General features: G+C 41.7%; 1 long non-coding RNA gene across 1 annotated transcript; it reads left to right on the top strand.

Moving 5' to 3' along the window:
• The first annotated feature begins 24,410 nt into the window (after window positions 1-24,410).
• On the top strand, window positions 24,411-25,114 carry LOC144280942 (uncharacterized). The gene is made up of 2 exons (XR_013349391.1): window positions 24,411-24,804; window positions 24,948-25,114. It is a non-coding gene; the product is annotated as an uncharacterized LOC144280942 (long non-coding RNA).
• Window positions 25,115-25,606: the final 492 nt, after the last annotated feature.

Here is a 25,606-nt window from a genome sequence, read left to right as displayed (position 1 = left end):
CATGGAAGGTGCCAGGTGTCCTGCCTCTAGAATCTGACATTCCCATCGGTGAGGATAACAACCCACAACTGAGATCCTTTGGCTCTTTTTAGGCCCATCTACAGACTGATTTATGTTAGAGTTGTCAGTGACATGAGAAATAAATCAGAATAATGCAGAGCTAAGAGCATGAGTTTTGGAGACAAATGGTCTTAGGTTTGGATTCTGTTATTTAGTGATGATGTGATTGGGAACTCACTGAGCATTACCTTTTAGGTGATGACTGGACAGTGTATAATAGGTGGGTAATAAAAATGATAGTAGTAATGAGGATAATTATTAGAGCAGCTACCATTAAATGAGTGCTTACTACATACCAACCACTGCACTAAGTGAGCTCACTTTATCCTCTCAACAGGAGATGGGTAGTGCTAATAAATAGATACTTTACCAATGTCAGTTGCTTTCTTCCTTCACTGAGCAAGTATTTACTGAGTGCTGGTTACAGGCAGACATTGTAGAGGTGTTAGTGATTCAATGTCAGACAGCCTGTGACTGCTTCTCTCAAGGCGCTCTCATATTCCTGGGGGAATGGAGAAGAAAACAAAGGAAATACAATGTGACAAGGACTATCAGGGGAGCAGATGGAGAGGAGAATATAAAATAGACTGGGAGTCAGGGAAGGCTGGACCCTCAAGGGTATGTGGTCAGAGAGGTGGCTGGATCACGAGAGGTCATATGGGCTTTTAAGTTCAAGTCCAGCACCCTCTGTTAATCCCTTTCCTAGACGGGCATCTTCATTGAGACAAGGCTCTGGAAACCTTCCCAAGGAAAAGACTGCTTTAAGAAGAAAAGAAGATGTTGAGAAGTTTTCAAATTCACACAGATAGAGTAGAACAATAGACCCCTTTGCCTATCCCCTAGATTCAACAGTTATCAACATTTTGCCACCTTAACTATGTGAAAAGGTCAATTTTAATGGGGGTGCTTCTGTCACAGGCTCAGCTGATGATTCCAAAGAGACTGAATAGATCCCATGTACATTGACTCTTGTCCTATATCCCTAAACTGGATCCTCTCCTTCCTCTCTGGGGAAGACAGCCCTTGATTCTAATAGGGATGTGAGATTGGGACCGTCATGGCGATGGTACTTGGAGAATAAAAACAGCTTGTACATATGCTGGAGTAGCAGCATCTCCTTGTAAACGAAAAAGAGCATTATTATTGCTGTGATCAGATTTGCCTTCTACATATATGGTGCCTCTTTTTTTTTTTTTTTTTAACATCAGTCCTAATGCCTGGTTTGGTGAACAATGCCTAATCATCACATGGTCGGTGTAGTACGGCATCTTTAACACCAAGATTGGACACAATGGGCATCTTAGTTAAGATGCTAGACCTCATCAGGTAACTGTTGTCACCCACATCTATTACTTTGCAATCTTCTGGTGAATGCTAGATCTGATTGAGAAAATAGATTTGGACTTTGTCTTTTCTTCTCTTTTTTTTCATTTGTCAGTCTTGGTCCCTGGAATGGAGTCTGTGACAGGCTGCATGCCCTGAGTGGCGATTTTGAAGGCAAGAGAAACAACAACAAAAAAATGTGAGTGCTTCGACTACTAACCTGGGGGATTTATTTCGTGGTGCATTTTTTGGATTATAAAAGAATTGATTGAGCTTATGAAATAAGAGAAAGTCATTCTGGAAGGGAAATTCTTTTTAGCATTCAGTAAAGGGATCGACAGAGGTTTACTTCAGTTAGAGTAGGACTGCTTTTGTAAAAAAGGTAGTGATTAGGTACGGGAGAAAGCATTTTGAATTGTCAGATAAGAATCTTAAGTTTATGTCCCAGGCTCTGCCTTTGAGGAACCAGGTGTTATTTGGCCAGGCACTTCACACCTCTGGTCTCAGTTTCCTTACCTGTAAAATATGCAAGATCCTTTTAGTCTCTGATATTTTGTGGTTTTAAAAGAGTTTAATGCAGTGCAGTGCTTAAAAGCAGGGTCTTTTGGAATCAGATAAAGATGGGTTTCAGGGCTATGTCAGCTGCTTGTTAGCTGTGTGATCTTGAAAAACGTACTTAACTTTTCTGTTCTTCATTTCACCATCTGTAAAACTGGTACAATAGTAATAGCTACAGCTCAGACTTTTTGTAAGATTAAGTGTATTGTGCTTAGCTTAGAGCCTGGCACATTTAGACTCTCCACAAACTGGAAGTTATTACTATTATGTGTCTTTGTTACCCTTTGTATCCTATTCTACCTAAATAATCAGAGATCCAGAAAGAAAAACAAAAGCCCTCAACAAGATATTACAGAAAAATGAAGCAAAATACTTGTCACTAACTAGCATCATTTTCACAAGTATTTTGCCCTGATACAGTGCCAGCCTACATGAAGAAAGGATGCATTATTAGCTCAGTGTCAAGTATATGGTTTGTTTTAAATCTCATTCATTGCAACAACCTGCCAGAAATTCAAGCTGTGTTACCTGTTAATCATGTCCTTCTTTCCTTGTGCTTTGCAAAAATCCTCTCAGATTTGGAATTCAGAGGCTGGTGCCAGTTTTTAAGGTTGCCCTAAAGTCAGGTTTGTCTGTGATCTTGTTTGGTTCCGATGTGTCCACACAACCTCAGATTCCCTGTGGTGAAGTCTGTAATCAGTACAATTCTCCTTTTTCTAAAAAAAAAAATTTATTTGGAAGAATATTTGAAACTGGGAAAATGTGCAGATGTTTGGATAGTTATTTGAAACAAATGAGCAAGCAAACAAATAAGAAGAGTAAGTAGTCTGGTTTCACTTTAAAAAATAATAAACTCGGTTAACTTACGCTGAATGCTCACTATGTGCCTGGCAGCGCTCTAAGCTCTGTGTGTGTAATAATTCATTAATCCTCACAACAGCCAGGCGAAGTGGATTTGATGCTGATTCCTGCTCTGCTGGTGAGAAAAACCAAGGGACAGATAGGTTGAGTAATTTGCTAGTCAGACCACTAGTACGTGGCTAAATTGGGACTTAATCTCTGTCAGCCTGACCCCAGAACCTGGTTCATATCCAGTAGTTTTTGAATAGCACAAGATACTTGTAATAATTTTCTATTGTTTTATTAAATATTGAACTCAAGAAAATTAAATCACAGCAGACTGCAAATATAATTCAAACTTTTATTAAATGTCAGAATATCTGATCCTTGGGTACATTTTACTTCAGGGCAATTATCCAGGTTGAAAGCATGTATCTAAGTATTTGCTGCCCCGGTTCTTGCATTGATGTCGAGTGGCATGTCGGATTCCACAGCAACGAGAATTAACTCACTGACACACACTCCTGGGAGGATGCCTTGAGATGTGGATGTGTGGCTTCAGATGTTACCTTCTAACCAGGGGACCTCTTCAAGCCTGGATGTTGCCTTTGATTGACCTTCCACTATTGAGAAAGTTGTCATCTGACTTGGGGCTTGTGAGTTCTGAAATGGAAATGGATTCTTTTTCCTTTGGCAAGGTGCAGGCACACTGAAAGAAAGTAGATGCATCTGGTTTGTGAGTAAATTTAGAGCTACTCTCATAACCATTTTCTGTTTAGTTTGGAAAAGCTAAAATTTATAACTACGCCACCTTTTTTTCTTCTTAAAAGTTCTCTCAAACACAATTCATTTTAGTGGAAATAGATCTTTCTCTGCCTGTCTTCCTATACTATATAGTCATTTTTCAAGTCTGTGTCTCCTCCAAGAAGTATCTATATCATTTTCTTCCTGTGACCATCTTTTTTTTCTTTTCTAGCTTCTTCCTCCTTAACTCCTGAAAGCTGGCTTCACTAGGGTCTCCATTCTACCCTCATGTCTACCTCAGTTCCACAGCCAATTCTGGCAGGAAGTGTCCTGGAACTAGTTCCCATTCCCAGCCTTGGTGTCCAGTGACATGGCCACAAACGCCAAGCCCCAAGCTCTTGCTTATCATCCCAAACCCACCAGCCTCCTCCCACCTCCCATCAAAACTGGGGTTACCCTAAGAATCTCTTGCTACAGGTTCTTCCCTTTGGGCTGAAGCTCTGTGTATCCACAAACTCTGAACCAGGGCTGACTTCACAATCCCTTTTGACAACTGTGCCTCAAGCCTGAGTCTGATCCTTTCTAAGCCCAGAGCCAAAGGCAAAGTATAAGCTTGGGATGATGGACTGAATACTGTTGCGTGTGGGGTAAGTTATAGGAGCAAGTCCTGAAGACAAGCTTAAGGGTGCATGATGCTCATGATTCCAGAAAAGCAGTTTAAGCATCTTCAAAGGAGGAGGAAGAAGAAATGCCGTCAGCCTAGAGGTGAGGGGTGGGTTACTCTACAAAAATACAGATGTACAGGGTGCCCAGGTAGGAACTAGAGCTGAAATGCATGGCTGGGAAGTACCCAGGGCAGGCAGGGCTCTAGCAGGGTGTGTGATGGGAAGAGGGGAGGGGATCTTGCAGGCCCTGGGGCCCCTGTACCTGCCGTGGAGGGAGCACTGTCACACTGGACTCAGAAACCTCGAGTTTGCAGCTGGTCTGGCTTTGACTCTGCTTCACGATGCCCATTCCTGCCTGTCCTTTGCTGCCAAGGCCCCAGCAAGCCTCACTGCCTGCCTAAGTCTGGGCTCTGTCCCATTTTCAGTTTAATAGAATTGATGTTACTCAGCGCTCCCAAGACACATGGCATTGCTCTGTTTGGCTCAGGCCCTGATTTCAACAGAAGGGGAAAAGAAAAGAGAACTGCCAACAAGGCCATTTCCTTCAACTGCAAGTCCCACCGTACTTCTTGCTTCTTCTGAGTGACAAGTCTGAAGGATACTGAGTAGGATTTTTGAATTCAAATATTTTATGTTCTCAATCGATCACAACATATCAATAGTAAAGGGAAGCGATCATCTCTAATTAAAGTCAGTAAGTGTTTGTCAAACATCTAGTGTTTATCATTATCACTTACACATCCTAACCTAGTTATAAAAGTCATGAAGGCTCCAGATTATGCCATTAAATCATCTCTTGCATCTAGAAACCTAATACTCCAGTATGGTTCATGGATTTAGATGTATAATGACTCAAATTATGCCAACTGAAAAGAAACCACACAGAGAACCTTTATTATACTCTTACTTTCCAGCACCAGTCTTTCAAAGAATTCTAACTTTAAGGTTTCAAAGTTCTGGGAGTACTTATTGTTATACCTAGTAATGAAATCACATGCACATGGGTGCATATGCACACACACGCACGCCTCTACCTCATGTTACTAACAAGTTGGATCAGACAAAAAGCTAGCTAATGAAGCTGGCTGACCAGCCCATACATTGTTGGGCAAATTGGATCAAGCCACAGAAAAGTAGTCTCAGATAAAGTGCATGATTTAACATAATTTACTTTCTCATAGTGAGAGGCTCTGTTGAATTTTCACACCCCTGTGTCTGATGTCTGTTCATGAAATATATTAGTCTACTTCTCAAAACTTCCCTGCTGGTGAAAGACATGCATTTATTTTTTAATACACTCTTAATTTTGGGTCTATAGGAATAAACTATGCCTCTGGGAAAGAAATGCATTGCATGGATACACTTTGTGAAGGTAAACACACGGAGGCATTCTGCTTTCTGTTAATTAATGATAGTGATGCCAAGTTTTTATGGGAAACCAATTTTGCTTTTGAACACCGGGGAAACCTTTGAGCATAAGAAGCGTTTCAATTTAGCAAAACTGTAGCATAGCCCAAAGTCCAAATGTAACAGGTGAATTATAGTTGATCTAGAAAATTGGATGCATTAGGAATTTGTCCATGAATGTTCAATAAATACAACTGGACTCCTGAAAATATTGCCTTGAGACCGAAGATAACTCCAAAAATTGGGATTTGTTCCAGCATTTTCTCAGAAGTTGAAGTTCAGATGCATAGGCTGGGACTGTGGGAGCTGAGAGAAGCTGTGTGGTGAACAGTCCCCTGAGAAGAACTGCGCCCTGGGTGTGCCAGAGCCTCACCTGGCTGATGGGGGGATCGATAGTCCACCTCCAAATGGTGAATGATTCTGACCTTATTGCGGAATGGGAGTTGTGGTGTCCTCTTGATTTTATTCATTAGGAAGTTATTTATGAATGTTCACTAATTGTGATGTGACCTCCCTGGTGTATTTAAAGCAACCCTAGGCTGCTGTTGTCAAAAGCTTTATTATACACACAGATGCCTCGAGTCGGCAGGAACGTGGAGTTTGACAGGGACAGGCACATGATATGAGGGCTGAGTCACTCTGCAGAGCACGCCAGATAACCCCTCTTATGCAACGGGCGCTATTCTAGTGCTGCTACCAACTCTGTACCATCTAGACTGCATCAGCCTTGGGCTTGTGCACAATTGTCTGCCTGGAGGCGTAGCTGGTGAAGAAGGAAAGATGAAAGTCAAGACGGTTACTTAAAGCGAAAACACAAAAGTCTGGGTTCTCTGATTCCTCCCAAAGGGTTTATCCTTTGACTTACAGGGTCAATTTTACAGAGATACTCAAACAAATGTCCACAAATAGATATACCGTGAAGCTAATTATGGAATCATGTGTAAGAAGGACAAATTGGAAACAACCTAAATGAGAGGAGGCTGCAAATGATGCTGTAGCCATGCAGTGGAGTACTATGCAGCTGTGAAAAGCAAATATACACGGAGACAGATGTCCATGTATATTTTTAAAAAATGTGTTTTATTTTAATTCCAGCGTAGTTAACATACAATGTCATATTTGTTTTGAGTGTACAATATAGTGATTCAACATTTTCGTATATTACTCAGTGCTCAACAAGATAGGTACTTGCAGATGGCAAGATTTCCTTCTTTTTTATGGCCCGAATAATATTCCATTATGTACCTCCTCTTCTTTATCCATTTGTCTGTCAATGGACACTTGGATTGTTTCCATAATTTGCTATTGTAAATAAAGCTACAATAAACAGGGGTGTATATATCCTTTTGCTTAGTGTTCTTATATCCCTCAGGTAAATACCCAGTAGTGCGATTAGTGGATCGTATGGTAGTTCTATTTTTAATTTTTTGAGGAACCTCCATACTATTTTCCACAGTGGTTTACCAGTTTGCATTCCCACCAACAGTATGCATCCTCACTCACACCTGCTGTTTCTTATACTTTTTATTTTAGCCCTTCTGCATGTCCACCATAGATTGTTGAAGGAAACATACCGAAGGGCATATATACATATATATCATATGTATGATTTGACCCTATTTCTGTGTTTTAAAAAACTATATGCTTATAACAGTGCTGCCTTTGGGGTTTGGAACTGGGGAAGGTGAGGTAGGGATGATCACCTTAGCTTTCTGCATTTCTGTATTGCTGGAAAGTTTGCAATTAATATGTATTACTTCTGTACCTAAATACATATTTGTAAAAAGAGATTAAATAATTTAAAAGGTTTTCAGTCAATATCCCCAAAGTAATCCTGGGATTACATAGTAGCCAAAAAGAATAAATCCATAATTACAAATAGAGGTTCTACAGTCGCTCCAGGCTACTGGTCGAAGCATTTCATCCCAGTATGTTTCTAGAATGAGAGTTCTGTTTTCTGAGAGAAGATAGAACTATAAGTCTAAGCTCTTTATTGATCTGCCCCCTTTATTCTATCAGCTTAATGATACTATTAATAATATACATTATTCATTTCCTAGTTTACACAGCACTTTCCACTCTTGAATAATTCAACGAAGCTGGGAAGGGATACTATGATCCATATTTTCAGAAAAAGTAGTTGAGGTTTAGGAAAGTTAGTTGACGTGCTCTAAGTCACACAACTAGTTTGAGCAGAATTGCAGTAGGAGTCAGATAGGGATTCTATCCCCGGTCAGCCATTAATTCTAGATAAATCACTATTTTTCTAGGTCTCACGTTCCTCAACCAGAAAACCAGGTTGGGGAAGTGTTCAATGTATAAAAGTACACCATGGGGATCCCTGGGTGGCTCAGTGGTTTAGTGCCTGCCTTTGGCCCAGGGCATGATCCTGGAGTCCCAGAATCCAGTCCCACGTCGGGTTCCCTGCATGGAGCCTGCTTCTCCCTCTGCCTGTGTCTCTGCCTCTCTCTTTCTGTGTCTCTTGTGAATAAATAAATAAAATCTTAAAAAAAAAAAAAAAGTGTACCATGACTTAAATGAAACCAAGTAAATACTTCTATCCCCCACCCCAAATTAACTCTGGAACAACTCCATGGATATGTTCAAGGATACTTCTGTTATAAAAAATGGCAGACATCCTTTCTCTTAGCATACTGAGGTATAAGTAAAGATCTATATATTTGTGAAGAGATTTTTTTAAAGATTTTATTTATTTATTTATTTATTTATTTATTTATTTATTTAAGAGAGAGAGAAAAAGAGAGAGATAGTGAGAGAACATGAGTAGGGGGCAGGAAGAAGGAGAAGCAGGCTCCCCGCTGAGCAGGGAGCCCAAGGTGGGCCGGATCCCAGGGCTGTCTTATTAATTAATTAATTAATTAATTAATTTGGAAAGACTTGTTTATATGTTTTTTCTTCCAAGACCGCAGCCCTGTGAAAAAAGACTGGTATGGTGAGGCCAATAGATCATGAGATGACTGCCATTGATAAGATTGTTATTGGCAGTTCCCAAGAGGAGGGGCTATGCCATTCCATGGGGGTGGGGGCACAGGGTAGCACCAGGGACAGTCAGGAGGTAGAGGGAATGAGGGGAAAACACAGCTTTTATTATGGTTTCCCCTGGAAGAAACAGGTGAGGCTGGATAAAGGAGTTTAGGATTGGCTAGTTGGAATAATTCCAGTGAGTCTGGGGTAGAGGGGCTGTCCCTAGTTGTCTGGTACCTGATGAGGGCAGGGGAATCATGGCTCACCATGTGAAAGCCCAGTAAAGAAGATGGTTTAGGTATGGCTTGGCATTGGTTGGTCTGCCTATGAAAGGCTGGTGAGGTTTTTACTCTCTAGGAACTGGTTAGCCCCGGGAAGGGCAGTCTCTTCAAGGTCAACAAAGCCCCAGAGGTCAAAGCATCAGAATAAATATGTGCTTAATATAGACTGATATAAATTAGGTTAACCTCTAAAACAAGCAAAGAGTTGGCAAACAGGAGTGCTGATAATATTAGATCTATAACATATCACTCTGTATAATGTGTGTTAACATATTCCTCTTTCATTGCAGATCACTGATTTGGCATTAGTAAATATGGGAAAAGCTTATTTATTTACTTATTAATTTACTTGGAAAGCCTTGTTTATATGTTTTTTTTCTTCCAAGACCACTAGATTACTTTGTCATGTGAGATAGCTTGTTTTTTTTTTTTTTTTTTTTTTTTTTTTTTCAGTTTTCCTGCAATCAATACAATTTCCAGGTGGCGGTGGTTTCTTAGTGGTAGGATTTTTCTGGCCTCTCCACTCCACCCCCTTATACATACACACATACATTAACTCACCTGTCTAGATGAGAGATAGCATATATTTATAAATGTATGAGAGTGTGTGCAAGTTGATATATATACACACCTCTCACTATCTACCTTTTATCCAGGTACCAAAAGATAAAATATAAACCTTAATATAAGTACCATGGAATTTCAACAAAAAATGCATCTTAAAGTTGCAAAAGATCTATCACATTATTGCCCCTTTGCCCTTGAACCCTTGCCCCTCCCCTTATCTCATTAGAGAGAAAAGATCCCTGAAAAATGCACAAATAAACACACATCTTTATTTTTTTAGGAATGACTTATGTAATGATATGATCAGGATCAATGAATTTGTTTGCTGTAACTTGTGGTACCCTTAAGCATCAAAAATTACCCACATTTATTGTTGAACATTGGTTTCATTTTTACAATGAATGATTAATGCCACTGACTCTATTCTCTTTGACACTTACCCACCTAGGTGGTACATTCTCTTGAACAATAGTGAGTCAGGGTAAGTCACAGAGCATGAGGGGTCACCCATTCACCCCCACCCCCCGCCCTCCTCCCCTTCCACCACCCCTAGTTCATTTCCCAGAGTTAGGAGTCTTTATGTTCTGATATTTCCCACACATTTCTTCTCCCTTCCCTTATATTCCCTTTCACTATTATTTATATTCCCCAAATGAATGAGAGGCCAATACATTGGCCTATGTATTGAGGATTTACTTCCACATAGACTGGCAAAACAATGTTTATATACAAACACCCTTTTTAACAACACCTATGCCCATTTTCTGGTTCAGCCAGAGAAGCATCAGGTTTCTGGGCTCTCTCTGCTGGAAGAGTTCAAGTTAATCCTAATTTCTTTCTTTCATGACCCCATTTATGGCTACACAAATACCCTTCTTCCAACCCCCTACTCAGATCTCCTCTCAAAATGGTGCTAATTAGGCACATGTAGCCCAACTTTTAATAACTAATATACTTTAAAATTTTTTTAAAGATTTTATTCATTTATTCATAGAGACAGAGAGAGAGAGAGAGAGAGGCAGAGACACAGGCAGAGGGAGAAGCAGGCTCCATGCAGGGAGCCTAACGTGAGACTGTTTCCTGAGTCTCTGGGATCACGCCCTGGACTGAAGGCAGCGTTAAACCGCCGAGCCACCTGGGCTGCTCAATATACTTTTTTCTTATCACAACATCATTAACAAGGGAAATAAGTCCTAATGCCGGAGCAACAGAGACCAGGCAGGTATAATTTAATTTCAGTTGAATTCTCCTGTACTCTATGACTAAACCCCAATTGTGTTCTTGACACTTTTCAACTTTTTTAGTGTTAAGAATATAAACATTCTTTGGTTTCTCCTTCCTATTTTCTCTTTTTTTTTTATGATAGCTTTTTTAAAGTTTTAATTCTTTTTTTATTGAAGTATAGTTGACATACAAAATTTTATTTTAGGTGTACAACATGGCTATTTGACAGTTACAAACATTAGGAGATGCTCACCACAGTCAGTGTAGTTAATATCTGTCACCATACAAAACTCTTTCCTATTTTGTTTTTTGTTTTTGGCTGTTTCTCCGTAAAAAATTCATGATCTGTCCACATTCCCCTGGGTTTATTAACTTAGCTCTTTTTATTTCTACTGGTTACCCTTGATGTCTTTCTTTCCTACTGTACAATAAATTCCTCCTCTGGATCAATACTGCTCACCCAGGATATACCTGCCTTGTAAGTAATTCTCAAAAAACTTGAGTTCTTTTTTTTTTTTTTTAATTTTTATTTATTTATGATAGTCACAGAGAGAGAAAGAGAGAGAGGCAGAGACATAGGCAGAGGGAGAAGCAGGCTCCATGCACCGGAAGCCCGATGTGGGATTCGATCCCGGGTCTCCAGGATCGCGCCCTGGGCCAAAGGCAGGCGCTAAACCGCTGCGCCACCCAGGGATCCCAAAACTTGAGTTCTTTTTTTGAGTCAATGTGTAGAGTCCAAATGCAACTGCTAGGGCCTTGATAACTTGGGTTTAGGTAATTGGAGCAATAGTTACATAGGCTTCATTCTGTTAAACACCAGGTAGAAATCCATGATGATTGAGTTCAATGTGAAGCTGAAAGGAAAAAAAAATCTTCCCAGCTGTTTGAGACGGGAAACAGCTCATGGTTCTGTACACATCTCAAGAACTCACTGGATGCATCTTTCCTGTGATGGTAACGGACAATTGTTTGCCCTCAGATTTCTCTGTTGCTTTCTGGAGCATCCGCTATTTTTACTGTCAAACCTCTCTCCTCTTCCTGGATGGCAGTGAGAGCACCACTTTGGGGGAGGGAAGGAGTACTTAGCCAAAATAAATGCCTGAGAAAAAGGGCTGCCTGGAGCTCAGGGGGATTGACTCAGACATTCAGGCTCCAGCTGTTAGGAATTTAATTGTCATCTCTTGGACTTCAGTAGACTCTTGGAGCATGGTCAAAGAGGAATCTGGGTAAAGGAGGAGGGGAAGTGGTGGTGAGTTGTAGTCTACCTGTCTGAAAACTGTATTAGTTTCCAGTTGCTGCTATAACAAATTACCACCACCTGAAGGATGTAAGACAAGACAATTTGTTATCTTACAGTTCTGTAGGTCAGACATCCAGAATTAGTCTTGCCAGGCTAAAAAGCCAAGGCATTGGCATGGCTGTGTTCCTTTCAAAAAGCTCTGGGGGAGAATCTGTTGTGCCTTTTTCAGCTTCCAGAAGCTTCCTGCATTCTTTGGCTTGTGGCCTATTTCCTCCGTGTTCAAAGCCAGCAACAACACATTTCTCTAACCCGACTCTCATTGTACACATCTCTCTGATTAAAGCTGCGAAAGGTTCTCTGGTTTTAAGGATGCATGTGATTAGATGGGACTCCGTTGGATAATCTAGGATCTCTCCCTATTTCGTGATTTTTAATCATGTCTGCCAAGTCCCATTTTCCATGTAAGGTAACATATTCATAGGTTCAAGAGCAGGGAGAAGAATTACTCTGTTCTATCAAATCTCAAAGTTTATGTCTTCACTGAGATAGAAAAAGGAAGCTTCTACCTTTAGACTTCTTTTTTGTCTCCCTCAGGCCTACTGGGGTATACATAGATCTAAAAAAATCCCTCATTTGATCTCAAATCAGTCTGTGACAAATTAAATTTTATTATAGGCAAGAAATAACAATAATAATTATACCACTTTTTCTTTATTCAAATTATCAATTTAATTTCCATCTTAGGGGTAACTCTGGTCTCTCCTTCTCCATGTCTTTCCTTCAAACATAGATGAGCTTTGTTTACCTTCAAAAACTTTAACCTTTCTGACCTCTAGTTATAGAATGATTCCTCTCCCTCCTTTGACTGCCAGAGTTCTACAAAAATTAATCAACATATGTTACCTCCCCACCCCCCACCCTCAACCTCTTCAACTTCTGTTCATCCTTCAGACCCCAGAAGTTTTATTTCTGCCTTAACCTCTCTATTGATACTAATCTGCTGAAGGCCCCAGGGATCCTGTCACTGAGGCCCGTTCTAGTCGGTCCCTTCTACCGACTGCTGGGTGTTTCTGCAATTCTTGATACCACTGAGCAGGCCCTTCTTGAAACTCCCTGTCCTTGGCTTGTGTGACTCTCCTGATTCACTCACAGCATGCTGCCAGACCCTGGTTCCTTGTCCTTTACCTCTTCCTGGCCTCCAGACACAGCCCCTGCTCTCCTTGTCTACACCACCTCCCACAGATTTCTCAGCTTAGTCACCTCTAACTGGATACCTGCTAAATCTGCTTGTCTAGCTAGCTGGCGGACATTTCCATACAGATATTCTTCTGTCCTCTCAAACTCAAAAGGCCAGAGCTTAGGCCTCCAAATCTATTCTCCCTTCTGATTTATTTACCTACTTGCTTAGTTAAATGTTGTTTATTTATTTTAGTCAACAGATCCATCATTGTCCTTGTCATCTTGGCTTGAATCTCTAGCATTTGTGTCTCTTTCTTTCCCCTTTGATTGACCTATTCACCATTTTCATTCATAATGTTTCTGGCATCTTTTCCTTTGTGTCCATTGCTACCATCATGACTCTCGTCATGCAGGCCTGTGGGATCTAAAGTCTTCACTATTTACTTCACTGCTAGTGCTAGAGTAATTCCTAATCTCCCTTTTTCATCAATCATTCTACTTGTCTTCATTGCCTAAGATCTTGGTGTTGTTTAAAGCCTCTACAGTCTGAATCTAATCAATATTTCCAAATTTATCCTAAACTTTTCATCACAAACTTTCCATTTTAGCAGGACCAGGATGCTTACTGTCCCAGAAACATAACCTTGTTCGTTACTATATCTGGGTGCACGTGGTTTTCCATCCCTGAAATATTCTCTTCCTCTCTACCAATTTACTCCCATAGATCTTTCAAAGCTCAAGTCCCAATTTCCTCATCAGTACTTCTTTGGCCATCTCTATTTATAAGATTTCTCCTTCCTCTGAACACATTAACATTTTCTGAGCATAATATAGATCAGCAGAGAACTTCCATAAGGTCCAATCATCCACCCACCCATCTTCCTGCAACTGTCATCTTGTCCTCAATTCCTTCCACTGTTACTAGGGATGAACTCTGCATTCACCTACCTAAGACAACCTCTCCATCATCTACTATAGGCCATTCACTGACTTTACACCAGCAACTCTGCTTCTCTTTTCTGTATCAATTTCTCCATCCCTCCTGGATCATTTCCATCAGCATACAAACATGCTGTTATCTTCCCATCTTTAGTAAAACAAACAAATTTTCTCTTAATCCCTCTTCCACCTCTCTTAGTATCCATTTTTTTCCCCCTTCACTTCATGGCAAAATTCTTTGGAAAAGTGATCTATTCCCGGCCCCAACTTCTCTCCTCCTAGTCTCTCTCAAATGCATACCACTCAAGTTTATATATCCATCACTCGGCTGAAATTTAAGGTCCACTTTATTAAGCTTTATTAAGGTCACCAAAAGCGTCCATTTTGCTAAATCCAATGCTCAGTTCTCTTTTTTTATCTTGCTTGACCAATCACAAGCTGAGATCTTGATGACTGTCTCCTATTTGAAACTTTCTTCACTTAGCTTCCAGGACTCCACACTCTCTTATCTCTCTAGCTACTCGTTTCAGTCTCCTTTGCTGGCTCCTACCCATCTCCTTGACCTCAACTTGTAGCGGTTTTCCCTTCTCAATCCTTGACCCTCTTCTCTTTTCTCTCAACACTCCCTACCTGGGCGATATCATCCAGCCTCATGGTTTAAAAGTGCCATCAATATGTGGATCCTGTTGGGTATCAAATTGGTATCTTTAGGGGTGCCTGGGTAGCATAGTTGATTAAATATCCAACTCTTTCTTGATTTCAGCTCAGGTCATGATCTCAGGGTTGTGAGATCAAGGGGGCATTAGCTCGGCACTCAGCATGGAATCTGCTTGAGATTCTCTCCCTCTCCTTCTGCCCTTCCCCCCGTTCATGCATACTGTCTCTCTCAAATAAATAAATAAATACATATTAAAAAATTTATATCTTTTGCCTGAACTCTTCCCCTGAGCCTTAGAGGTGTATCTTTAGTTGCTCAGTAGACATCTCCACTTAGATATCTAATAGGCATCTCAAACTTAATGCACCCCAAACTAGGCTCCTGAAGTTGTCCCTGTTCCAACCTATACTTTCCATAGCCTTTCCCATGTCTGTTGATGACAGCTCCACCTGGTCCCTTTCTCACACCACACACCACACATCTGAAAATCCTTTTAGCTCTACTTTCAATATCTATCCAGAATCATTCCACCACTTCTTGTTCCTCTACCATTATCATCTATTCCAAAACACTGTCATGTCTCTATTAATGATACAAATAATAGTTAAGAGTGCAGGCCCTGGAGTCACACCATGCAGGCTTCAGCCCTGGCTCTGCCACTTACTAAAGGTACGACCTTGGACAATTTTTGTCCCTGCTCTGTGTTTCAATCTCCTCATTTGTAAAATAGGGATAATGATAGTACTACTACTACTACTACTTATTATTATTATTATTATAATGACTAAATAAGAAAAAATATAAAGTGCTTAGAAAGTATCTAGCAAATAATATGTTATCAACAAATGTCAGATGCATACTATTATTCTATAGATCTTTATGGAACTCCATGATAATACATAGAAAGTAGTAAGCAAGGGGCACCTGGGTGACTCCATCAGCTGAACCTCAACTCTTGATTTTGGCTCAAGTCATGATCTCATTGTCCTGAGATTGAGTCATAGGTCAGCTCCATGTTCAGAGTGGAATCTGCTTGAGATTGTCTCCCTTCCTCTGCCCCTCCCTGACCTCTAAAATAAATAAATAAGTAAAATCGAAAGAAAGAAAGGAAAGAAAGAAAGAAAGAAAGAAAGAAAGAAAGAAAGAAAGAAAGAAAGAAAGAAGTAGGCAAGAAGATCAGGGAATTGTGGAAATGGCCATTCTCCTAAGCATGAGCCTTCCAAATCCTTAAATACCTGAACCCACCAAGGCTTGGGAGTTATTGTTCCAATCAACTCTGACCTGTGCCTACTGCTTGGTATGTTGCTTATTTTGTGCAGCTTCTACCTACAAATTTATAGTATAATAGTACATAGATAATATTTCTTGATTGCTTACTATTTGTTATTGCCGTCTCTTTTTCCTTTGTCTTGAGAGCAATTTCTATAGTTCTTCTTCTTCCAAACTTCATTTTAATTGCCAGGAACTGGACAGCCCAGGTGGCTCAGGGTTTAGCACCACCTTCAGCCCAGGGCGTGATCCTGGAGACTGGGGATTGAGTCCCATGTCAGGCTCCCTGCCTGGAGCCTGCTTCTCCCTCTGCCTGTGTCTCTGCCTCTCTCTCTCTCTCTCTCTATCTCTATCTCTGTGTGTGTGTGTGTCTCTCATGAATAAATAAATAAAATCTTTAAAAAAATAATTGCTGGGCACCTTAGATAGCCTTAGTTCTGATGCTGGCTATGTTCTGGGTTGATCTCCCCCTTTCGGGATTCCATGTCTCGTTTGCTGTCATTGCTACCAAATATAACATTTTAAAGGGTGTTCTACAAACCCAGTTAACAATTCTGTCATAAGAGCCATTTTAAGTTCTCATTTTATTGACACAAAGAAGCTGAGCTTGGCGAAAGTGACTGATATGAAATGGAAAAGGGTAAGGTGCTGAGAGGGAGTGGGAAAAGTAAGTAATTAAAACTATCCCCACAAAATTCGGGACCAAGAAAATAGACTGTAAAGGAAATTGAGAAATTAAAGAATTTCCCTAAATATCCAGAAAGCAACTCCTTGAAATTGGACTAAGATTCAATGTTTAAAAAACTTCAGGAGTTTCTTTTAGCTAAATACTAGAATTCTTAGGAGACAGTCCCTTTCTGTTGTGTTTTTGTTTCAGTGGGATTCACAAGGGCACATGGTAAGCTGGCTGGAAAACACTAAGAAACATCCCCCCTACTGCCAACCCCCTCCCTGACTTGCCACTCACATAATCCAAGGCTCTTGATCACATACAGATTGCAGACACCAAATAAATTAGGCAGATGGAACTCATACATCAAAGCCACCTACTTGGATTCCTTTTTGGCCATTGGTGCATTTCCTCTCTCTCTTTTTTAATCAGCCTCATAAATCTGACCCTGACAAGGTCCTACCTCTCCATACCAATAGTTGGAGGTGAGATGGTAATTTGTCCTCAAGCTTTCATTTGCTTCTCCACTTGAGTGACCCTCAATGCCACGTGGCATCCATTCATTACAGGGGCTCAGGTGCAGCTATGGGGAGGTATGTGCCAAGTCCTACCAAACTGGTGACTCCTTCCAAAAGCACAGGATGGTTCTCCAAGCACCATGCACATCAGATGATTACACTCCACAGTGTAGGATGAAATCCTTGGCATACTGACAGCCATAAAGAATACAACACAGTGTTATGTATTCTTCAGAGTATCTCATTCCTGATAGCTATTTATGGACTGGCTAATGATTACCTGGACCCAAATAACTTTCTCAAGAGGTTTATCCAAAGCAAGAATTGAAGGTAAAAACAGAGTTGTCCAGGATGGTGACCTCTCTGAGGTAGGGGCATGTGCCTGCAGACTTGTGCTAAATTCACCATTTTCAGGGACATTCAACTCAATCTTTGTCTCCTGGTCTTGAGAGTGTGAATTTGGAACATTGACCTAGCTCCTGTGTCCAAGTTTGGATTCCTCATTGTTTGTGGAGAACTTCCTTCTGACTTCTAGCAGCTGCATGTGGCTGAGCCTTGAGTCCTGGAGTCTTTGCTTTTTTTTCTCCCTGTCCTTATAAGGAGTCTGTCTCTTTTATTTCTCTCCTCCAGATGCTATCCACCCCTGGCTTAGTGTCCCCTTGCCCTCTCTGTGTTTCCTCAGCCCCTTGCATAGGGAGGGGAAAGTCCAGACCCTCCCTGTATTCTCCTAACATGATTGGTACACATAGAATGCAGTAGCCATGGGCTGTCATTTCTACAGAGGCATTTCTATCTAGTCCATTTAAAGACCTTGAGAAATGGAGATACCTTATCGTACTCTGGCAGCTTATTTTGGCTATTCACAAAATAGCATTAAACCTCTTTTATGGGCTCATAACAAAAGAGTCTATTGAAAGAGCATAATGGTTTCTCATACTGTTGAGTGCCCATTATTCCACCAATACTACAGACGATTTATGTTTTTAGGGGTCTTATAGTAGGCCTCCATTCTTTTCATTAGGGCACAATCCTTGGGAGAGTGATGGCCTGTACTATACCTAGGATTATGGCTTGCAAATGTGAGCAGCCACCAAATGTTATTGTTGGAGATGATAAATGACAACAGCCACCATTCATATCTCGAGCATTATTAGAAGTCAGACTTTACAATCACTAGGTCGCTAAGTGTTTCATATTCCCTGTGGAATTCATTCCTAGAGCAGCCCTAAGAATATTACTACTTGGTTCCCCATTGTACAGATGAGGAAACAGAGGTTTGGGAGGCTAAGTAAATCTCTCTTCCTCACACACAAAAAAACATGCTAGAATTTGAACCCAAGTTTTTCTGACTCCACATCTCAGAATCTGTATTATCTCTCTTTGTGTCAGCATAGCATGTCACTGGACTCCCCTGCTTTGGTAGGGAAACATGCTTTGTCTTGGTGCTTGAGCGCCTAAAAGGAGGCTTTGACCCAAATCTCTCAGTTCTTCTAGCTACACTTTCCCTGAAGCAATTTCATCCAGTCCTGAGAATTTAAATATCAACATACATATAACACCTACATGCTGACATCTCTAAAATCTAAATCTTCCTTCCAAAATCCTTTCCTTCCTCTCTGGCTCATATATCCGACTGAGATTTCTAAATGGCATCTCAAACCTAACAAGTCGAAAACAGAATTTTGCCTGACATCTCGTACATGATATCACGGTTCAAGCAGACCAGAAATGGAGGCATGGTCCTTGATTTCTCCTTTCCCTCCTCTGGACTCACAATAATTTTGTGACCTCAATCTCTACCCACTTCTCTGTTCTACTGCTGACTTTTTAGTCTAAGTGAATAATACCCCTTGTCTGGACTATTGTAACAAACTCCCAATTGGTTTCCTTATTTTCATACCTGCCACCCCCCAGCCCCAATTCATTGTCACTCATAGCCTTCTGAGTGACATTTAAAGCATGAATCACCTCATGCTCTTCCCTGCTTAGAACTCTTCAAGGGCTTTTTTTCGACTAAAGTCCAAACTCTATAGCATGGCCTTTAGGACTACATACAATCTGGCCCTTGACTAACCTGTGCTGAATCTTCTACCACTCACTGCCTTATTTCCTGCTCTTAGCTACAGTGGTCCCTCTTCAGTTCCTCCGTGGTACAAAGCTCTTTCATGCCTCTGGACCTTTGCATTTGCTATTCCCTTCACCTGGAATGTTCTCCTCCTGGCCCACAGGTGCTCAATAAATGTTAACTGAACAAATGAGAACAGCAGATTGCCTCTCCTACAAGAATAATATATACAATATGAAAAAAAGTCATGTCATTAATAACTTATTTAGCCATTTGTATTTATGACATATAAATTATATGAGCTTCATATAATTCGGTTATGGGTTTTCTGAAGCACGTTTATATATTTATACGAATGGAGTAGGGAGAAGGGAGTGGGCACAGGGGTGGAAGAAAGCATATCTAACATGTAGTAGTCATGAATCCTGCGGAGTAGATGTTCATATCCATGTTTTTCCAAACTTAGGTGATTTGGGGAGGTTAGGAAACTGGCTAAAGTTAGCAGGTAGGAAGCAGTAGTCTGGAAATTATAGGTGGTCTGACTCCAGCACCTCTGTGTGGTTCCCAGATCCTGGGGCCTTCGAGTAGACACAGCTGAGAGAGGAGATTCAAGGGTAAGAAAAAGGGGAGACCCATGGAAACACTAGCTTTTTTGTTCACATGGGCAGCATTACAGGCTGCAGTGAACCCCATGAGGAGACTGAATATCTCAGCTATAGCCAAGTCTGTGCTGGTTGTCAAACATGGCCTGAACGAGCTGCATTAGACCTCGACTTCAGAACCTGGTATCCACACACACAGATAAGGCGGGGAATGCAGTTACGTATGGCAATTAATAAGCCACCATCTGCTAAAGCATCCCACTCCGAGTGGGATTTAACATGGTTATGGGTTTCTCTGAATGTGTGTGTGTGTGCGTTTTTCCCACCATATGTGTTTAAAGGCTCCAAAAAGGAAACAGCTTAATCCAGGAATGTGAAAAAGAACGGTGACATTCTGTGGTGTGTCACTGAAATGAAAAACTTATCAGGCACCATCTATTTTGGGGGTTTTGTGGTATTTTGTGGTTTCAGGCTTCGAGTTAGTGACAAAATGGCACTGCCAAGATGACTTACCACATGCGTGGGGGAGAGAAGAGCACTGTGGTAGGCGCTCCTTCTAAAATTTCCTTTTGGCTTTGCCCTGGACTGAGTTGACACACATATAGAAAATATCCTTTTTCCTCCAAGGCCTAACTGAGAAAGCATCTATTCTACTTGGCTTACCTATATTCTTCCCAATGGAAATTAATCCCTCTGTACTACATTTCCTGTGGGAGTCTCTGTGATCGCACTCATCCCAGGCAATCCTTCCTGGTAGCCTCTTGCGTTTCTATCTTCCTCTTCTGCTGACCTCAAGTTCCCTGAGGGTTACAGGCTATGCTTTTTTTGTTTCTGCATAAGCCAGTGGGACCTAGCACAATAACTTACTTTGGAGGTACTCCATATACGTTGTTGAATGAAAATTGTTTCAGGGGAACAATTTAGGATGGTGACTTTAACACAAGATACCTCAGTCATCTGCAGAAATGACATGTTGTAGATTAACAACATAATCGACTATGTCCTTCCATTAAATGCTAAAAATGTGTGATATTATTAAAAAAAAAATAGCCCCATTTGTTATGAGAGCTAGGGCATGGTTTTGCTTAGACCACACATGGTGGGAATGTGAAATGGTGCAGCCACTCTGGAAGAACTGTGTGGAGGTTCCTCAAAGAGTTAAAAATAGACCTGCCCTACGACTGAGCAATTGCACTGTTGGGGATTTACCCCAAAGATACAGATGCAATGAAACGCCGGGACACCTGCACCCCAATGTTTCTAGCAGCAATGTCCACAATAGCCAAACAGTGGAAGGAGCCTCGGTGTCCATCGAAAGATGAATGGATAAAGAAGATGTGGTCTATGTATACAGTGGAATATTCCTCAGCCATTAGAAACGACAAATACCCACCATTTTCTTCAACGTGGATGGAACTGGAGGGTATTATGCTGAGTGAAATAAGTCAGTTGGAGAAGGACAAACATTATATGGTCTCATTCATTTGGGGAATATAAATAATAGTGAAAGGGAATAGAAGGGAAGGGAGAAGAAATGTGTGGGAAATATCAGAAAGGGAGACAGAACATGGAAGACTCCTAACTCTGGGAAACGAACCAGGGGTGGTGGAAAGGGAGGAGGGCGGGGGGTGGGGGTGACTGGGTGGCAGGCACTGAGGGGGGCACCTGATGGGATGAGCACTGGGTGTTATTCTGTATGTTGGCAAATTGAGCACCAATAAAAAATAAGTTTATTATTAAAAAAAAAAACCACATGGTCTAAATTCTCTGGAATCTAAATGTTTGAAATAAGGGAGGATATTGCTTTTGGTCTCAGCACTGGGGCAAAAAAAGGGTTGAAAGCTTTTTAGAATATTCATGGTTAGCATGGGTCGCTTAGCATAGGTATGTCAATAAATCATTGCCACAGCTCTGTGATAATTGGAGATCTCTGTGTGTGTGTGTATGTGTGTGTGCGTGTGCATGCACAGACATTTTATAAGGAAATATTTATTTAAGAACTTCCTGTCAAGAGAAATACAATGAATGTCACAAAGCACCTAGATATTATGATAAGTGTGTTTGCAGAAGACAAAAGTATTTTGTTTTCTAAATATTTAAACATGGCCAGCATGTCAGTTGGGATGTTTAAATGTTATGGGAATTAAGAAGGACTCTAGAGTGATGTAACGGATAATTCTCTCCAACCTAGAAAGGAGAGTTGGAAGCTGAAGGATGACATAATCAAAGTAATATTTGAGAAAGAGGCATTTGGCAACAGTATCCAGGATAACTGCAGGCAGGGCTGCTCCTGGAACCACAGGGGCAAGGGGAAGCTGTAAGAATAATCACATGCAAGGCGGTGGAAGCAGAGCCATGGCAAGTGATAGAAATGTGGAGGAAGGATTGGGTCTGAAAGACAGTTCAAAGGAAACCCCCCCCCCCATTATTTTGGTGAATGTGATAGATAAATCTAAAATCTTGAGTCTGGGTGACTTGAATGACCTGTCAACACCCAGAAAGGAGAAGTGGGGAGGGGCAGCTGGATGTAGGGAACTACAAGAATTTGCTTTTGGACATGCGGAATTCAGTAACGGGGTGAGACATCTGGATGGCAATTCCCTGTCTCCGTCCCTGTCCTTTTTGGACATTGTGGTTTCCTGACAGATGCGCTGGGGCTATCAGATCTGGAGACGGCAAAGAGAAAATTTAAGACAGGAGAAGAGTCAGCTAAGTTTGAAAACGTTGAGGTCACAGCACAGCCATGGCTGAGACAGGCCACTCTGTGCCGGTTGGATACCTCACCTCCTATCATCCTGACTCTCTGCCAGCCTAAATGCCCTCATACACTGACTGGATTCGGGCTTACGCTTCTGCTTCTAGTCATCTGCAAGCGTTTAGCTTGTCATCAGGCATTAGAACATGTCAGCTTTATGATTTAAAAATGTAGAAAAAAGTTCTTATTTTACAGTGACCCAAAATATTAAAGCCTCCAAGCTTGTGAAGTAGATATATACATCAAAGAAGTATATTCTGACTGTAATGCCAGTATCTCTGATCTAATCCTCTTGGTAAAGTTTAACTCATCCTTTGGAACTAACTCAGGAGTCTCTATGTAGCCTGCCTGCCTCCCCAGGCTGTTGGTTTTTTCATTGTCCACGTTCCCACAACACTGTTCTTATTTCTGCTAGAGCACATGGAACAGTTGATGTGACTGTCTCTGGCCACTAGACTGCGAGCATCTTGAAGATGGAAACTATTCACTCATCCTCGGATCCCCACTCCCCTAACAGAGTGGGGGTCATTGGGTGATCCTTCACTGTCGGAAATATCCAAAAGAGAAATTTTAAGAACATGGATGGTGCAACGTGCAGTTGCCGTAGCAAAGCCTGTGTACACATCATATGTCACATCCCTGCCGATGCTGTTAAGGCTGCACCAGCAGAGGCAGTGCTCTCATTACATGCTGCTGGCCCATATTTGTAATGTGTGACATTTTTTATGAAATACTATCAAGGGTAATCCATCATAGAGTAACCTTTGGATTATATGCTGAGACTGATCTTAAACATAGACATAAATGAACTTCAAAAATAATGCTATTTTCTAAGAAGGGTATGATCAAAGAGTTGTGGCTAGGAAAATAAAGCAGAACATTATGCTCTTTAAAGTCAAACAAAAGTGCCTGAAAAAGAGGTTTCCTTCTGTCTACTCCAGTGGGGGACGGGGTTATTGTGTGAGGATAAGCAGGTGACTGCAATGTGGCGGACTATTTCTTGTAGGACAAGTGTATGAAAATGTAGATGAGTTCTCACCAAAGGTTTGATCACCCTTGGGGCTTGCAAGGTTTGTAATCACTTTGTCTCAAGAAGTGTTTTTTGTTTGTTTGTTTTTTTGTTTTGTTTTTTTTTTGTTTTAAATAAAAGGACACATGACACCTTGAATGAATTTCAGATGTCAATTGCTGGCTTACAGTTAAAGGCATTTCTCTCTGCATATCCATAAAGATCTAGGATTTTACACACATTTTATAGGGTATAAATAAAAGAAGGCTTCTAAGTCTCATCATTTTTGTGTAAATCCAGATAAGACTCCTTTGATGAGCTTAGCGTTTCCTGTTAAGGAAAAGCTTATAGGTGAGAGAAACACTAAAATTATAATTCTTTGTCTTCCTTAATTAGACTAGAGCTCCCCATAGATCTTGCTGAAGCTGTGAGAAAATCCAAGCAATAATTCACATTGTCAGGTCAGCAGATATGGGCACAGGGGTCCAACATGATGGAAGGATTTGCTTAGGTGACCTATCCATGAATGGCTCAGAAGAGGTACACAACCTTCACTGGAAATATATGCTCTGAAGATGCCGAGGCCAAACAGCAATGAAAATAAATCCCAGCAAGGTTCTTATTCCACCTTTACAGATGTCATTCCAGAGGAAGTATATAAATCCCATTAATACCAATTGATGTGGGGCACTAATTAATAAGTTCCATTAAATCATGGAGTAATGACATTTAGCATCTAATGAATGCCTCGTAATCTCTTGATCATTAATATTTTATAGCATAAGAACACAAGAATTGGCATTGTGGGCTCATGCAGCATGGTTTTCTGTGTCTGACAGGGCCCCAAGGGCATTAAGTGGCACAAGGGTATTGCCCCTGTGTTGTAAGACTACACAACATAAACGGTTGAATCTTTCAGTGACCCCGAGTTCTAGCATTTCCTCATTTTAGTAAATGTGAATCTGTCATTCTCCCAATTAACATCTGTGGACTGCTAGTGTCCTGGAAGAACAGAAGGGAGCTAAGATGCAGACTTTGCTGTGTAGCATTGCTTTCTTGTTGACCCTCCCATTGCATGCAAGAAACTTGCACGGGAGAAAATCATTACTTTGATTTATTACCGGGGGCTTTCTTTATTCAAATGCAATAATCACCTCACAGAGCAGGTGCCATTGCAAGGGCTTATTGATCCTCTGCTCTTCTAGAAATTCCAGGAGGCCGTCACTCACTCCGCCGGGAGATAGAGGTGGTCCACAAAAAAAAGATCTCAGTCTCAGAGAAGGCTGAAGGGAAGTGGGAGAAAAATCCCTGTCCATCGTCGTAACGATCCGATCCGGTGACATTCGGTGCCTTTTTTTTTTTTTCTTTATTTCTTTTCTTTTCTTGCAGAAGAGGGGCTGGAGGAGAGACAGCGCTTAGAGGCTGCAGTGGGCAGGAGGGAGAGGGAGAGGGAGAGAACACCGACAGAGAGCTGGCCAAGGGGTCTGGGAGGCTGCATCCTTCGGGCGTCCAGAGAAAGGGTCTTCGGCTCCACCTCACGATGCCAAAGAGCTAAATCTCGCCGCGCAGCCCGGTCTGGATGGGATTGCTTCTGGGTGCAGCACGGGACACTGATCCCAATCAACTTGGACAAGTGACAAGACCGAGTCTGATGTCGATGGATGTCTTTTGAGGTCGTTGGAGGGGAGAGGACAGGAGGCAGCGTGCTCGGGGGTAGGTGGAGAGCAGCCTCGAGGCCGGGGCCGGGCTATAAAGGGACGCGGAGTCGGCGAACAGCGAGACGAGCCCCGAGTGGGGGCAAAGAGGAAGGAAGAGTTGGCGAAAAGTAGGGGGAAGTGGGGACGGGGTTGGGGGAGAGAGGAGGAGAGGAGGGAAAGTGAGGGCGCGGGGAGGGATTAAAGGAAAGGGGGCTCGCCGGGGAGAAGGGCGGGCGGCAGGCTCGGGAGGTGGAGGGGAGGCTCGGGCCGAGCGGCGGGGGGCGGCGGGAGGCGGGCGAGGGGGCGGCGGGGCGGGGGGCGGGGGGCGGCGGAGCGAGCGGCGCGGCGGGC

Source organism: Canis aureus, chromosome 12 (genome assembly GCF_053574225.1).
Source record: "Canis aureus isolate CA01 chromosome 12, VMU_Caureus_v.1.0, whole genome shotgun sequence".
NCBI classification, from domain to species: domain Eukaryota; kingdom Metazoa; phylum Chordata; class Mammalia; order Carnivora; family Canidae; genus Canis; species Canis aureus.
This window is presented reverse-complemented; position numbering and strand designations above follow the sequence as displayed.